Here is a 15,834-nt window from a genome sequence, read left to right as displayed (position 1 = left end):
CAAAAAAGGTTTAAATATATCGTACGGAACTGTTCGCAGACATTCGATCGCAAATAATTTGTAATTTCGAAGTACTTTGCAATAACCGATGTTAAGTGAAAAACACGTGCAAAAACGTCTTGAATAGCCAACGGAGCAAAATGGTGTCGTGATCTCGGATTGACTTTGTCAGTCGCCCGATGCCTATCCTATTGAGAACGTTTGGGCTTAAATGCAGATGAGGCTTGGGAAAAACCGACCACACAATTTGAAACAGCTTGTTCGTCGAATTCATAAATTTGGAGGTCGTTTTCAGAAGAATACGCACAAAATCTCGCTCAAAGCATGCCTCGAAGGTGTCAAGCCATTATTAACGCTGAAAGGGATTGAACTTGCTATTAATGTATTTGCATGCAAGTTTTTGATCTAATAGAACAATATCCAAAAAGTATTTTCATGTTGAATATTTTCACTTTCTCACAACAGTGACCACGCTCTTATGTAACAGATTGTATCAGTAACTATTTGATCTTGTAGCCTGGCTATTTGATGGCCGCAAAAACTATTTGCGACTGTGACGGTCTTCGGGTTCCGGCTCCGGAAATAGATTGTTAAAAATTCCATCGAAACTTGCATCGATTTCTAATAAAATTTTAATGAGAAAGGCATCATTACACCACTAGGTGGATTAAAAAAAGTTTGTTTTCGTATTTCAAAAGCTGCACCATGAACTCGATGCGCAAATAAATGATGAATCATTTTCCGGCCTACCATATATGTTACATATTTCAAATAGCATAATCAATAAATTTTACGGATCGATATAAACGAGAATCACGAAAACACACGCCGGACTTCCATCCGTCCCCAGATGAAGCGTGACGAGTCCGGCCCGGCGAAATACTTTGCATTAGAATAGACGCTCCACTCAGTCCCGTAACTTTTCAGTCAAATCCATTCGAATGAGCACCGATATTTTCCCTTAATCCTAAGCCGCTTTGATCTATGTTCGATGTCGCAATTCTTCCCTTAGTTACAGATTTTTTTATTCCTTTTTTTTTTTGTTGATATGTAAAGCAACAGATTTTCCCAGGCGGCCCAGCGAAGGTCGTTATTATTCAACGGAACCGAAAATGTTGTCAAACTACGAACCGAAAGTCTTCCAACGCCCGTTTACAACCGGTAACGGATGCTACAGTCCACCGGATTTTCGGTTTCTGTGGCTGCAAAATGAACGTTCATCGCACGTTGAAATTCGCCGCCCGGACTGGCCATCTACCCTGGGCATCATGGATATGTTGGGACGAAGGACTTTGTGTCGTGTTCGTTGAAAGGAGCGCATGGCATAAATATGTAATCTGCTTGCAAAAGGATGGATGGAAAGAGATTTGGATTAAAATCCGTTTTGATGAAATTTTTCCCCCGTGTTTCGATGGAGCAAAAGCTCTCCTGTGAGACGGCGGTCGCCAAGGACGGGTGGCTTGAAGTGCAAGAAGCGCATACAAGGACGTTCGGGGTGTGTTTGAACAGCACGGTTCGTTCTGTTTTCTCTTGCTTTCGCCTGCATCTGCCAGGTCCCGCATTTAAAGGTTTGCTCGCGTAAGAAGGCACTTTCTGCTAGCGGGGATTTCGGATAGTCTTCTAAGCTTTGTGCTATCGGAATCAAGTGTTCTTCCAGTTCTATTCCTTTTCAGAAGAATGGTACACTTGCGATGAATAAGCCGAAAAGCTTAAAGGTTTTAATTTGTGTATAACACGGTGGTTACATTTTGTGTTTAGGTAGCTAAATATCAGCGATGAAAGCTTTTCGTTTCTGCCAATTTCTGGATGTCTTGAAATAGCTTATTGAGCTAAGTCTGTCAGTTCATTTAATTATTCATTAGAAATTTCTTGCATTCCATGAAACAATTCTACATTTTTGTTCATCACCTTTGTTACTTGTTCTTCAATTCATTATTGTCAGTTAAAGTGATCTTTTATTGCGCTGTACTTATTAGGTATCTCTCGACTCTGAAAAGTTTTTTTTTAACTGGAACCAAGTGTTGCATAAAGATTTTTCACTCAAAACACGAAATACACATAAACAAAATAACAAAATTCTTGTTTCCATTACGATACTTTAAATCATTTGTACGAAAAGCAAGTAGATCCAGAAACTTACAGCAGAATATGAGGCACAATCAGGATTGATTTGGAGAGACTATTTCGACTCAAGGCTGATTTTTCAAATTGGTGAATACATTTTTTATTTGTACATTCTTCAAATCGAAGTAACTCAGAAAATTTTAATTGTTGAGTAAGGTGTTCGGCTTCCGACACCCCAACGGTAATTTTGAGTCAAAAGTCATGTCCCAGCACACGAGCCAGTTCTCATACAGCCCGTATGCTGTGCTTTATCAAAAACACGCACACGAAGTCTGAAGCACACGCTCGTGTGTCGTGTTGCTATCAGATCGAAAGTCGTGTGCTTTGCAGAACCAGGTCGCGATTCAACTGGCTCATCTGCTGGAATGGGGGTTAGCTCGGGAGATGACTCATATGCTGGCTCTTGTGCTGACTTGAGTGTCCGTTTTTTTATGTGGAATACATCTTTATTTTCTATATAGAGGTGCAAATCAGAAACTCAAGGAAAAATACATGTATAAATGTGGTCAGGTTTTAAACACTTACAGCTTAGTCTATTTTGTATCAATTATCAATATTATTTCATCATTTGATTGGAAATATTTCTAAGTTTCGATTTGAATGTATTAAGCCACGTATTTTCAATTACATATGACTGAAATTTTGTTTAGTAGCGAGCAGTGTCCTATTTGTTTGTTAAAATTCTCCGGCATACCGGATTCCCCTGCCATAGACGACGGTTTTGAAGGAGTAAGCGATATATCAAAGGGAAAGCATCGCTCTGATTGGTCAATCGATGCAAAAGCGAAGCTGTTGGAAGTACGCGAATCTATAAATAGAAGCGAAATTATAGCTAACGTTTCAGTCCTACGCGTAGCATGCTAGAGGTAGATTGTTGCTAGACAGCAAGACAAAAAGTGCCATAAAACGATTTGAAGCTTTAATTGGTATGCTCTGATCATGTGTCATGCAAGCTTGGATGAAATTCCATGTTATGTCGTTTCGCCCGAGAAATTGACAACAACCCCAGAGTAAATTTTGAGTGCTTAAGATTAATTTCTAATGAGCTCGATTGATAATGAGAAACAGTTTATCGCTTCAACCGAAATCGCAGAATGGTAGAGAAACTTAACGCTATAAAAACAACTGCTTGCATACAAAACTTAAACACAAGCTTGGCGAAGAGAAGCTTTAATATCAAAATCGTATCGCAAGTATGTACATTTATTTGTACAATTGCATACATTTGGGATATTGGTGTAATTTTGTCGATTATAAAACAAACAATGTTCGGTGTTGGTTCTTAATCAAGATCAATATATATATATATATATATATATATATATATATATATATATATATATATATATATATATATATATATATATATATATATATATATATATATATATATATATATATATATATATATATATATATATATATATATATATATATATATATATATATATATATATATATATATATATATATATATATATATATATATATATATATATATATATATATATATATATATATACAGTTCGTGCTCCCATCTTATCCGACACAGTCGCAAATCGTTTATGGTCGAGACAACAGAAACAAAGACAATACAGTGTAGTGAACAATAGAGTGCACGAAATGGGCAAATACGATTTAACAAAGCCAGAAACTTGGCCTACAAAGCCAAATTCAGTTTGTATTGATTTCAAGCGCTGCAAAGTTTGACCAGCAGCAACCGAAATTGAATTCTTGCTTAAGGAACGAATGCATCCAAACGTTAATGATGTAAGTGAGATTCAATTCAACAAGGCGTCTAACTTTGTGTACATTATGTTCAAACGTGAAAAAGATGCAATTGCATTTGCTTCGATTAATAACGGGGTGCACAGTGTTGATCATGACAATGTTAAATATAAAATCCCTGTGTACATGGTGGACAATGCCATAGAAGTACGCGTGCATGACCTTCCCCCGCAGACCAGCGATGGGTATGTTCGGGAAAATATGTCGCAGTACGGTGAAGTTCTTTCCATCGAAAGGGAAGTATGGCGGAATTTTTTCCCGGGTATCCGGAATTGGCTTCTGTGGCTCGGTCGATTAACAGACGTACTTGCGATCCAATGATTCTCGGTTCAAGTCGCGACGGTTGCTCCTCAGTATTTTATATCAATGAACTTCATGTATGGAATTTTAGACACAATATTAAATGTTCTTCCACGTAAATTTGCGTGAGCTGTGACGCTTCATTTATGTGCATCTAATAAGATGTAAAATCACAGGGTTTTTTTTAAGTGTGTAGTGAATGCAGTGCTCCTGTTTCAAAAACACCTTCACCATCTAACCAACAAGCAACTGCAACCAATGTACAACAAGGTGCTTCTACAGTAACTAGCAACGAGATCAAGACTACGAATAACAAGGAAAACGAAAAGAAGACGAAAATCAACAATAACACCGATGCGTCAATGGATGACGAGACGAGCCACGAACAAAGTGCCCCTCAATCCTCGCAGGAGGGAAATGGAAGCTCCTCTCCCCCTAGAAAAAGGGTGACAACGAGATCGAATACAAAAAATTTTTTATTTAAAAAATCGGCTCAATCGGCCACGTAAAGCTTGTACGCAAATAGGCCTGAATAAAAATGTCTTCTGAATAGAAAAAAAGATTAATATAAGCAGACTCTCGTGCAATTGTGGATTCAAATATGTGGCGATTGACTGAACTGTTTGATTGTAGATCATTATAAATTTTGGTTGCTTTGTTCCACATCAATGGCTCGAACAACCCCATGGAGCTTATCTTTGTAGTTTTTATTCAATAATATAATAAAATTCTGGCAGAATCTGGCAGCATCTTTTAGCAAAAATAAGTTCCATATACTTCTTAACATCTCGCCTTCGACTCGTTAGTAAATTAAGATCTCGTGCATGGCAACTGGAAGCCTCACACAAACGTAAAGTTTGATTTTACTTGAGCGAAACATTTTTTTCGTTTTTTTTCTACTTATTCGATGATTTTGAACCATTTGTTCCGAGTTTATTCAAATAAAACTAGGAAATCTGGCATTGCATACGCAGAAAACTAGAAAATCTGGTGGAGTCTACAAAATCTGGCAAAAGCTCTGATTTGTTAGAGTGTCTGTCGAAATGAGAAAAATTTGGCTAATATCAGATAAACCTGGAACATTGTCAACTCTGGTTATATAACAGAACGTTCTTTTTGTGCCGAATAACAAAGCAAACAGGGGTGACTGCTTTTTGCTGCGATGAAAAATTATCAATTGCGTGAAAATCAAAACAAAATTTCTAGCCTTTTGTATACAATTGCGTGACTCAAAACTGATTGCTTTAAAAATGTGCGCAACCAAAGTTTTGACGTGAATACGTCTTTAAAAACCAATGCCTTTTAAAAACTTCTCATCTAGGAGAGAGATGAGTTTTAGATCGTGGATATCTCTTGTTGTGTCTAGCGTATCAACATCATTTCTGCTACATGCCATTGGAAATATGACCATCAATTTTGGATAAAATTTTTAGTTTTATGACATAACCAAAAGTAATTCAAAATGGAAGTTTTCAGAAATACTTGGTATCCACCAGTATAAAGGAGAAAAACTCATTACAGGTGTTTGCCTTTCTCATACCCGCGACGATGGTTTTGAGGTAGTAAGTGGTTGGTTTTGAGGTAGTGACATTTCATTACTGCATGACCTGCTGGGTATATAAGAAAGGTTAACAAATGATATACTTCGTTCATTCTGACCTGCGCAGTTTACTGAGCAAGAAGTGAAGCAAGTGCATCTTAAGCGCCTCGTTTTGTTTGGTTCAGATCCAGTTTCAGTATCAAGAATTCTGAAGGTTCTGAATATAGTTACAGTTCCAGATTCAGCATTCAGTTTCGAATGGAGAAGAAATAGTAAGCTGTTCTTGCGATGTACATTTGAGGGCAATAACATCGATGGAAGTGGAGCATCGAAGTGACTCAATTAATCGGATCTTTTCATCATTTCTCGTAAAGAATTACTACGATATTTTCTTCTATCAGAGGGTGATATATATAGAGATATACAATTTGATTTAAAAAAAAAACACAAACAATTTAAGAAAAAAATGCAATCTTTATTGGAATCGACAGAAGGATCAATATGTTTGAATATGATTTCGTGCAAATGTTGGTCGCAGCTCCGCTTTATACGGTCAATGCGCAAGGTCCAATTCTTTAACACTCTCTCCAACATATCGGTCGTTAATTCACGAATTTTGGATTCCAGTGCATCAATCGCTGCTGTTTTATCAATTTAGACATGAGCCTTAACATGGCCTCACACGAAATAATCCGAAGGTGTTAAATCACACGATCTAGGCTACCAATTGACAGGCCCAAAACGTGAGATAAACTGTTCACCTAATGCGGCTCTTAATTTGGTAATTGTTTCGCGTGCCATTTGGGATGTGGCACCGTCTTGTTGAAAACACATGGCATATCCAATTCTTCCTTTTCGGGCAAAAAAATCGTAATCATCACACGGTAGGGCTTGCCATTCACAATAACGTTCCGCCCATCGTCACCTTTGAAGAAGAACAGCTCGAGTCGATGATGCCACCAACCCATAATCCACACCAATTAGTGACTTTTGGGATGCATTGGTAGCTTTTACAATGCTTCTGGCTAGTCTTCAATCCAGATGCCGCAATTTCGCTTGTTAATGTATCCATTCAATCAGGAATGAGTTTCGGCGCTGAACACAATTTTTCGATCAAAAATGGATCTTCCTTCAACTTTGCCAGCGCCCATGATTAAATTATAGATCTAACGACGATTCATGATTAAATTATAGACCAAACCGAACAAGTTTGACAATGACATAAGACACGATTCACGCGTGCAGGGTAATTTAATTGGTAAAACAATTTCCCCGGTTAGGAGTTAGCTACGGGTTCGAGTCCCGTCTCTGCGGTAATATTTTCGCGGTTTTCATTACATCATTGTGTTCACATGTCAGTTTTCCAATCTGTTTCCCCGTTAGATACCATATTGCCTTTGAACGATGTTCGTTCACAGTTCAGGTGTTGCTTGCTGTGTTATGGAAAAAAATTGCACCGAAACTTATTTTGTGCACCGTTTTGAGTGTGAGTTCGCTTCAAAGAAAGGCATTCAGCTGCTGGTCATTTGCGTAGGAGCCAAATACACCGAAAAGTGAACAACGACGAAAAATAATCAATTAGTAATCAATATTCAAGTTCAAAGGTGTTATTGCTGATCAGAAATGGGCAAAACACTTGTTGCAAATGTTCTAGGTGTTCCAGAAACTACCTGGAGTTCAGGTCTGAAGATCTACCCGCATGAGAAACTGTATAATTGAACTTAATCTTCACGCTCCATACTTGTGATTCACTGAAGTCCTTGGATTACTGGAAATATCCCTGAAACAGATCAGAATAGACAAGTAAGCAATATCTAGCTCCATGACTGTGAGCAACATTGGAAAATTATACATAGACGGCGGATTTCTCGTGCAGATATTAAGGCCTGTTTTTACTGAAGTTCTTGGATGACTGAGAACATCCCTGGAACTGATCAAATTAGACAAGTAGGCAGTATATTGCTTCAAGACAACGAACAGCATTGACAAGTTTTTCATAAGCTGCTAATTGGCCGTGTAGATCTTAAGACCTGTTTTTACTGAAGTTGTTGAATCACCTGGTGTGATCCTGAAGCTTCACGACGTTGAATAACATAATAAAATTGTACATAAGCTACTGATTTCTCGTGCAGATATTAAGATCTGTATTCATTGAAGTTCTTGGGTGACTGAGCACATAGCTGGAACAGCTATAAATAAGGAATGTATCGATAAGTAGTTAGCAACATTCAAACAGTTGTTACTCTGAAATGGCTTAATTTTTTGCAGCGTGTTTTGCGATGACATGTTTGTTTACTCGTCAATAACAGCTGCGCAATCGATTGGTTTCGGTACGGTTTATGGTTTCAATGATGAGTCGAATTGATCCGGAAACGCGAAAGAAAATGCTGAATGTCATATACCATTCGACTCAGCTCGACGAACTGAGCAAATGTCTCTCTCTCTCTGTGTGTGTGTGTGTGTGTGTGTGTGTGTGTGTGTGTGTGTGTGTGTGTGTGTGTGTGTGTGTGTGTGTGTGTGTGGGTGTGTGTGTGTGTGTGTGTGTGTGTGTGTGTGTGTCTGTGTGTGTGTGACAAATATTGTCACTCACTTTTCTCGGAGATGGCAGAACCGATTTTCACAAACTTAGATTCAAATAAAATGCCCTACGGTCCCATACAAAGTTCAAGAATTCTATTTGGATCCGACTTAAAAGTGGTTAAGTACATCAGGTAAAACCCATCGGCGTCGACGCGGGATTTGGCCAAGCAGTTCAACACCAGCATCGCGACGGTTTAACGGATCAAAGTTCAGAACTCCCTGAAAACGTACAAGAAACAGAAGGTGCAGAAAAAGTCCCTGGTACAGCAAGTTCAGGCCAAAACAAGAGCGTGAAAACTGTATAACCGGATTCTACAGAATAATGATGGATGCATCCTGATCGACGACGAAACCTACGCCAAGGAAGACTCTCGAGCGCTGCCCGGACCGCAATATTATACGAAATCGGTGTACCTGAACCTGGACGACGCTGACACCATGGTGGCGATGGAAAAGTATGGGCAAAAGGTGTTGGTCTGGCAAGCAATTTGTACCTGTGGTTTGCGGTCGTCGATTTTCTTCACGAAGGGCACAATTACGGCCAAGGTGTACGAGGAAGAATGTTTGAAAAAGTGAATGCTGCCACTGTACAGAAAGCATAAGGCTCCTCCTCTCTTCTGGTCGGATTTGGCTTCAGCCCACTACGCCAACTCCGTTCTACAGTGGTTGTAAAAAAATAATGTACAATTCGTGGAAAAGGACATCAACCCACCGAACTGCCCGGATATTCGGCCAATTGAAAGGTATTGGGCAATTGTCAAGCGGCACTTTCGGAAGGAAGGTACAGTGTCCCAAAACATAAAAAAGCAAAGTCTTGGCATTACATTCCTTTTGTGGAATTTGGCCTTTTTATTTCAAAAGACTTCGCAGCCGATTCTTAGTGTACAGAATCATTGCATGGCTAGTACTATGGATCCTACTGGCACTAAGAACCCTTCCGGGTCGGTGCTCGAACATACGACAACTGGCTTGTAAGACCAGCGTCCTATGCACTGAACCGCCAACCCGGGCGCATGCAGGAGTTAAAAAAACTGGACAGCTACCACCAGGAAAGTCACAAAAGTAACTGTGCATAATTTAATGAAGACTGTCAAGTCCAAAGTGCGAGCGTTTCACAGAAACTATGATTTTCTTCACTATAATCAGTGAAATGCATAAAAATGTAATTTTTCTACAATATATCGAAAACTGATGTCAAAATATGTTTTTTTTCGCTTTTTTATTCAATAATCAATGTTGCTAACTACTTTTCAATACACTCCTTAGACAAATAAGCTGTGTGTCGCTCTAAAAATATGAACAGCGAACAAAAAATAAACATTAGCCGTTGTAGTTCTTGCTACGGCACAGTGTAGTCCCTAAGGACAATATTTCAAGAAGTTCTTGGATCTTGGAACATCGTTTACGGATTTCCATAGTCTCAGAATATACTCAGGTGATCCTAGATGCTTTTTCGTATGCTCGCAGTTAGATTTTTTTTTGTTATTTATACTAAAATCCTATGGAATTGGAAAAAACCTTTTAAGCGCGAAAAATTCTAAATAACGCGTTATTTTATTTCATTTACGCACCCCTGACCCGTCGTAAGCGTTTTATTTTGTCGACTGTCTCGGACGAGGAATGAAACCAAATTAGGCTCAAACACGGGCAGGGTAGCCAGAAATATTGATCAATCAGTAACTTACAGATTTTTCAAATACACTTTGGACCAAGATTCTCTATATAGATATTACATTTTTCTGTCCAGAAATACAGATTTCACAGATTGTGTCCATTGAAAATTCGCAGCGTAGTAGAACCGTTATCCTGATTGCGATACCATGTACGGTTAACACTACCACAAATCCCATCTGTAAATGACGGCTTTTTTATTTTCCCCGTTCTTGCAATTTTGTTTTGCGTAGTTATTTGTTTCATAAAATTTCTTCTGATAAGATTATGACTTTCATCATTATGTAAGGTAGATAGAAAGGAAAGATTGACAATTACTTAATAACATACGAAAGTGAAAATATAAAAAAAGAAGCTGTCAGTTTCAGATTGGATATTTTTCATCAAATCATTCCGAAACGCTCGAAATTGGTAGAATTCACTTTCAACGTATTTTCAACTACAAAATTAGTCTGTCGAAGAAAAGTTCTGGCCTTTTTTTTTTCATAAATACGTTTATTTCTTAAGGCAGTTTACATAAGTTTTTCTTCGCCGTAGCATCACTTTTACATAATATTCTTATCCTAATTTAATTCTAACATAGTCACAACGTTTTGCATTTATTAAAACATATTCTCTTATTACTTAAATATCATCTTAGGTAACTCGTCATTAATTATGAAATCTACTCGGAAATATTATTTGAACCAAACGATTAACTTCTATAAATTATAAAATAAGCTGTTATTTTCAGACATTTTGTTAATAATTTCATAAACTGTTTCGAGTTTGTTTGTATCATTACATTATTTTTATTCTAATTTAGCTATTGGTTGAACTCATGGACGCAGCTGGGATCAGAACTAAGTCTTGAAAGGGGCCTTTATTAAATTGAAACTCCAGTTTTCTTTATGAAATGATAAATAAGTTTCATGTATGAAAGGTCACGACAAGCAAGAATGTCTCGAACTGGGATATTGGATAGTCTACCTTGGGTACGCAAAGAATTTATTAGTTGAGATCTGACATCACGATACTCCACGCATGTCCAAACGACATGATCAATATCTCGATAACCTTCGCCACAAGCACAATGATTAGTCTCGGAGAGCCCAATTCGAAGGAGATGTGCATCTAACGTGTAGTGATTGGACATGAGTCTGGACATCACACGAATGAAATCTCTACTCACATCCAGTCCCCTGAACCATGCCTTTGTCGAAATTTTCGGAATAATTGAGTGCATCCACCGACCCAGATCATCTTTATCCCAAGAAGCTTGCCAGCTGGCAAGTGTTCTTTGGCGAGACGAGCTATAGAATTCGTTGAAAGCAATTGGTCTCTCATAAATTTCACCCTCAATAGCACCACGTTTGGCTAAAATATCGGCTCTTTCATTGCCAGGAATGGAGCAATGAGCCGGGACCCAGACTATAGTGATTAGATAATTATTGTTCAATATGTCGTTCAGGCACTGTTTTATTTTGCCCAGGAAAAACGGTTCAGTCTTGCCAGTCATGTTTGAGCGAATGGCTTCAATTGCACTCAGACTATCTGTGAAAGTTCTGGCCTCTTCAAATACGAGTTCTAATGACTTTTTTCTTACACTGCGTGTTTCAATTTCTTATCATATATTTGATATACAGTTACATATTTACAGACTTTTCTGACCATTCACTTCGCTCAATTAATTGAAAAATGAAATAGACTCGAAACTACACAAATTTTTTGATGGGAGGAATCGTGAAATTGCCCATACGATAAGAAAAATTGCAGGATGCGATAGAACTTTGGAATGGAATTCGTTGTACCACGATAGAATCATGATTTCGTAAAAAAAAGTTTCAGGATTTTCTTGTAGATACAATCGAACTTCACATTTAAGAACTAAACTGTTTTACTCTTATTTATAAATATAATAAACGTACAATTATATACAGCTAAATAATTCAATACTGTGCGATTTTATGGTTAAACGGATGAATGGAAATCCCAGAGCGAGTAAACTTCAAATTGGAAAATCGTTCGACTATGATTTGATTTCGAATCCTTTTCAGGGAACTGTCCGATTAACCCGATAATATCGAACCGTTGGCATATGAAATCACTCATTACGCCATATGCTAGCAGCAATCTAACGGATGACCGAGCTCTTTGTGCCCTGCGGCTGTGCCACTGAAAGTCAATTCAATGACAGATCGAAATCATCATCATCATCCAATACGCTTGATTTGTCGGTTCATCAGACCAGATCACTTGCACAAATTCTGTTCTGTTCTGTTCTGCCATCGATAGCTCATGCCACGTGACTGCCGCGAACACCGAAAGAAGCATTTTCCGTTCCGTTTGCAGACGCCAGGCTCCGGAGATGCTTCCCATGAAGCTATTTTTCTTTCATCACAAGTCGAGCCGAATCACGCATTTCCATCTCCCGCATCTCCCTGCTTATCTGTTGGGCTCGCGGGGTCGGAAAAATGGTTTTCGTATTGCTTCGTACACTATTATTTGCTTTGGTTCTGTTTGTGCTGTTTTCATTTCTTTTTGTTTCCAGGATTTTTACTTACCTATCTCAAAACTGCGCCATCATTCGGCTCTTCTTTTGCGGCACATTTCAAACAGCAACCGGTTATCGCACCGTGGCTGTGCTCTCTGCCGCAGACGTAATCAAAATATGAAAATTTCTTCTAGCGTCTTGTTTAGATAACGAGTATGTTTCGCTGGTGCTGGAACGAAGCTTGCATCCTTTGAACTAGCGAAGTATTTCTTCAGACCAAATGGGATTGTTTGGAAAGTCTGTTTTGATTTCATTACAGTCGATAAACTGGATAAATAAACGTGCTTTCATTTGTCTGAAAAAGTGGCAGTTCAATTGGGTGAAAGTTTGGAATCGGATCAGCTCCTAACTGCTCCGGGATAGGGCTATATTTTCCCTTTTCCCGAGATTCTGAGTGTGCGGTACTGTTAGGAATGCTGGCAAAGGAAGTTATATTAAATGCATGTTGTTTTCATCCTAAAGAGAGCAAAATGATCAGTATGTAGCTCATCCAATTGGAATGCGTACGAATGACATTTTGTATATCGATTGCTCTTTTTGTCTTTACTTCATGATTTCATGTTCTGATTCAACTAACATCGAAAAAAAATTTTGAAAAAAAGTTTAAGCTAGCGCTACTACATTCTGATGAGGAACTTGACCATCTGTTTCGGCAGACTGTACCGTTGAAAAAAAAATCTTACATGATAGTTGCATGATAATAACTAAGATTCCACTGACTCTAAGAATCTTTCCAAGTCATAGATTGAGCATTTGCCAGCTGACTTCCAAAACCATACGCTCTGAACCATGATGTGCTGATCCTACAAGCATGCTGTACAAGGTTATTGTGTTTGATAACACATTCCAGAAAGTGTAAGTAAATTATTCAACGCACAACGAAAACATTTCCAGTTCAGTCCTATAAAATAACGCCTGCAAGCGAGCGAAACATTCTTGAATAAAATCAATATGGCACACAGCGGATGACAGTCGGTAGGATAGCTAGTAAAATATTCCAATAAATTATATTCTAGTTCAGGGTAGTCTTCACAATTTGAATTACGAAAAAGTGCTCTATTTTAATCTCCACCTTGTTCAAGTGCGAAATTTCCATCATGTTTTATCAATTTTGAAAATAAAAACATCGCCCTAACATTCCAATATAGGCAGATTAGAATTAATAACTCTCAAACAGCGTAATAGGATGTCACACTCTCAGGCAGAAAAGGGGAAGCCACGGCATTTTTCGAATGATCAGCTAAAAATGCCATTCGAGAGGTTATCCAAGAAACTGCTTTCGGGCTTGGGAAAGGCATCGATAGACAAGGATATACACCATTAACATATAGGAAAAAATTTCCTAGCTAAAAAAATCATAAAATTTCTTTGTTGTTCGTTGCTGGTTTGAATCCGATGAACAAAAGACATCAAACGATCAAACTGCTAACACTTTTGAAGTTTACTAGCCGGTATAATGACATGTGTTGAGTGTTTTTAAGGCTTATCGATTCAAAAACACCATCCACTTATCACTTCAAAGGGAGAGAAGGGAACTCTCTTCGGAACGTTGTCTTGTAGAAAAAAGGAAGGCCATTTTCAAGTTCATTATTCAATATATAGGCTTCTATACAAGGATGGCTTTTATCGTATCAAAGAACGTTCACTGGCAACTCTTCACACGATTGAATCAGTGCCACCAAAGAGAAACGGAAATCATCGCAACAACAAAAACACGGCATGGCTCATTTAACTTAGAATCGACACCAGTGCGAGAGCGAATTTCTCTCGATGACATTTCTGAGAATCAAAGGTTAGCACGCTGCTGTGGGGATCCTCCCTGAAGCAACAAACGGGCGCTTATTCTCGTTTCGCGATCCGATTCTATACAGGCAGTGGATAATTGCGATAGAATCATTTTATTATTGCCGCTTATTCTAACTATATGCATATAACCTTTGTAAAAGTTGTGTCTATGAAAATGTATGTGAATGCTCCACACAAGGGTTTTGAAATATTGCAACCTAGTATGAGAATCATCAAGTCGAATCATCGATTCGATTTTCGGCGATAATTGTCAACTTGCGATTCTCTCTTGGCAAATTCCACACAGCAACGATCATTATCAGACTGTAATTTTTTTTAAGGGCGTGAAATACTCAGAGTATGAAGTGGAGCGAAGAAATGTAGCAAAATTCTCTCACAGTTCATGCATTGAGAGACTCGATTCTTGTAGCATCTTCTACCGGATTGAAAATGTTGTATACAATATAGATAGCAATATAGCAGCTTCTGTCAAATTTTCGGCAATCACCAACACTGCTTCTATATTTTCATGAAGAATTGTAATGTTTGTCAAAAGGGTCCTGCTACACGCAGAGAGTAAAATTGTGTAAATAAACAAATTTTTATTGTGATATTGAATTAAGCAAATCTGGTTTTAAGTATTGGAATCCAAAGATTATTTGAAGTATCATCCATCGATAGTTACTTTTTTCTACCTCTCAGGCAATTTTCGAATTCCATTTTGGAAAATTGTCTCGTCTTTTGGGGTGATCCAAATTTGAAACCAATTTTCGATTGCTGCGGAAGAAGTAAATTGATGACCCGCCAGATCGTGCTGCATTCGTCGAAACCAGGCCTTCCGAATGCTCATGCGTGCACAAATGCGACAGCGCGAGCGCACCGAAAATGTGTGTGTCGCATATATCTCGGTTGATTTTTCATTAGGGCGTATAAGCAAGTGACAGTTTCTTTTTAATCACTCTCTCGTTCAAATATTGTTATGTGATTAAAAAGATTTTCTTTGATATCACTATTCTGTTTGAAAGTCGAAAGTTTCGGGTATCATTTCATGCAAAGAGTTGAGTGATAAACGTGGAAACCGCTTGGTAATTAATAGAAGAGAAAGTAAACAAAGAGAAACTGTCACTTGCTTATACGCCCTTTTGAAAAATTAACCGATATATATCCTGTGAGCGTGAGCGCCGACTAAAAGAGCAAACCAATAGCGTGTACGAGACGCGTAGCGAGCACATAGAAACGGGATGTACTGCTTGAAATTTCAGAGCATCGCATTTTCATCTGCGCGCGACTCGTGCGCTTTGATCTCACGAGACAGCGCACAAGATTTTTTATGAGCGCAGCGTGTGTGCGATGTGAGCCACAGTAAAAGTTGCTGTTATAATTTTTTTTTCGTGCCTAGAGCGGTTCGTGCGACTTGTGTCGCACGGTACAAATTGTTGGGCAGTGTTGGCGATCGGTTTCAAAATAAAATAATTTTAATAAATTGATTATGATATGAATTTTGAAAATAACA

Source organism: Malaya genurostris, chromosome 2, assembly GCF_030247185.1.
Source record: "Malaya genurostris strain Urasoe2022 chromosome 2, Malgen_1.1, whole genome shotgun sequence".
Classification (NCBI taxonomy): Eukaryota; Metazoa; Arthropoda; class Insecta; order Diptera; family Culicidae; genus Malaya; species Malaya genurostris.
Note: the sequence above shows the minus strand (reverse complement) of the source record.